The following is a 2,378-nucleotide window of genomic DNA, read 5'->3' as shown; positions in this document are numbered from 1 at the left end:
AAAAACTCACAATGTGAACCCTGGAAGCCATAGCTAGTGGCAGCATTTAATTGGAATATCCTAGAACCAACAACTCCCAGGACTCTGTCTTGAAATGCCAAAGAGGGCCCTGAAGACCCAGTGCTCTTACTCTCAAAGATTCAGGAGGGGCTATCCCCGCAGGAAGGGGATTAGCCCAGGAAACCAGGTCAAGACCAAGATCAAGACCAGGCAGGGCTACCACCTTACCCAAAAGACCATCGGGGGCCCCCTGGCACAAAGTCCCAATTCAGGAATTAGGCCTGAAAAGATGAGTAAACACAAAGAACATTATAAAACTATGATAGCTCCAGAGATACCCCAAAATTGAACCTGGTAGGAGAGAGTAACTCCATAACAACTACAGAGATTCAAAGGGGAAAAAAAATGGATTTTCCTCAAGGATTAACAAAAAGCTAGAGGAAGGTGGCTGGGTCAAGACACAGGCCTTCCCCAGTGGCAAGTCCTCATGTGAAGACACTTAGAGCGATGAACAGGTTCAGCTTTGGGATGGCAACCGTTGAATACCAGCAGCCACGAAAACCTCAATAAGATTGATATGTCTGTAGGTACCATCAAATTGAATAAGAAGGAAGAAAGGAAGCAGAATTTTCTAAAATTAAATAGAAGACTCAAACACACTGGTGCCCATCAATTCAGGATGAGAGTGGCTACAGTAGCAGACTGGTTTTGGTAAAAAATGGTTTGGGCTGAAGAGGAAGAATGGGCCCTGGAAGGGGACATTTGTATGGTTATCACTGGCCTGGCAGCTCAGAAAGGAAATGAGATTTGTAGAGGAGTCAGCCCTCTCAACCAACCACCTCGAAGTGAGAAGAACATATTATCCAATGGTAAAAAGGAAGACAAACCTTCAGAGGCAAAATGACATGTAGAGGAAACCAATCCCAGTTCTCAGGAGGCGTAACCAGTTAAGCAGAAGGAATAATGTTCTAGTCAATTTCACCAGGAATGGGACTAAATTAAATCAGCAAAAAGACACATACCAGGCAACCTCTTCTTTTCAGAAGAGGCCTAAAGGTTCAAGCCCAGGTGTACTTAGGACAACTATTAGACAAACCAGAAGCAAAGAGAACTCCTCATTGGCGAACTTCTACCACAAATGGAGAGATTTTGACTGTATCCATTGACAATCCTGGAGCAATACATTCTTCAGTAGCTCAGAGACCCTGTTTAACTAGTATTCCTATACCATCATTTCTGATGAAAAGGGATCACCCTGAAAAGAAGATTCCTAAAGGAGTTCCCTTACAATTTGATATAAACAGTGTTGGAAAACAGACAGGGATGACTTTGAATGAGTGGTTTGGAATCCTGAAAGAACAAAGAATTGCTCTCAGTCAGAACAAAGGAAGCCACTTTGTGACTGTGGGATAGATCCTCCATCAAAGGGACATTTGAGTGACAACTACTTGTTTGAAAAGTTGAGTTAACAGAAGAAAGTGTGTCCGAGAAATTCCATGGAATTTTGTTTTGATACTGACAAATCTAAATAACTCTTACTGCTTTTACTTTGGAATAGTATTTTTTTTTTAATGTATGAAGTAATCCCCTAAGAGAACATCAGGGAAATCCTGATCTATTCTTAAAGGTGTCCTTTTTGGTCTGAAAATTCTACTTGGATGATAAAGGGGTAGCATTCTTCTTTGGTTTCTCATGCAAAATACATGCAACAGACTTATAGAAATTCTATTTGGTATTTTTTCTTTCCTTTGCCCATTCAGATTGAATAGATATGTCCATTTAGAATCTCTTTTTAAAGATATATGAGTCTGTGTCATTCTATTTCTTTTCTGATTGGCATTTGACAGGATAGATTTCATCAGCAGGGGTACAAAAACATCCATCAGGAAATTCAGAATTTCAGTGTTTGCATGTGTGTACCTGAAACTTGTTATTTCCTTGTCGATCAAAGGTTTTTTTAGGCAATGGGTCCATAAAAGAAGATAAATTTCCCGGTATACCTTTTTACTTTTCTAGAATAAGTCTATAGTGACTATTTTAGCAAGATATTTGACTGCAGGCATTAGTCTTAGTGTGTTTAAAGGTTGTAAATGCATGTTTGCATAATTACCTATAATGACCGTGAAGGAGAATAGGTACTATAAAAATCTCACTTTTAAGTTTTTATCAAATGAAAATGAATTCAAGGAATGACTAATCAAAGAAATGGATGATGGGGACTTGAAGTTTCACATCTAGGTCATATGTATTGTCTAGACTAGCCATAGATGTAGACCTTTTTAAAAACACTATCGTAAATTGAATCTCCCTTGTTAGAAATCTCAGGAGGAGCCAAGATGGCGGAATAGAAAGATACACATATGCTAGCTCTGAACCCA

At 39.4% G+C, this 2,378-nt stretch overlaps 1 pseudogene; it reads left to right on the top strand.

Moving 5' to 3' along the window:
- Positions 1-478: 478 nt before the first annotated feature.
- LOC140533829 (UAP56-interacting factor pseudogene) lies at positions 479-1,514 on the top strand (annotated as a pseudogene).
- Positions 1,515-2,378: the final 864 nt, after the last annotated feature.

Source organism: Notamacropus eugenii, chromosome 1, assembly GCF_028372415.1.
Source record: "Notamacropus eugenii isolate mMacEug1 chromosome 1, mMacEug1.pri_v2, whole genome shotgun sequence".
In the NCBI taxonomy this organism is placed as follows: Eukaryota; Metazoa; Chordata; class Mammalia; order Diprotodontia; family Macropodidae; genus Notamacropus; species Notamacropus eugenii.
This window is presented reverse-complemented; position numbering and strand designations above follow the sequence as displayed.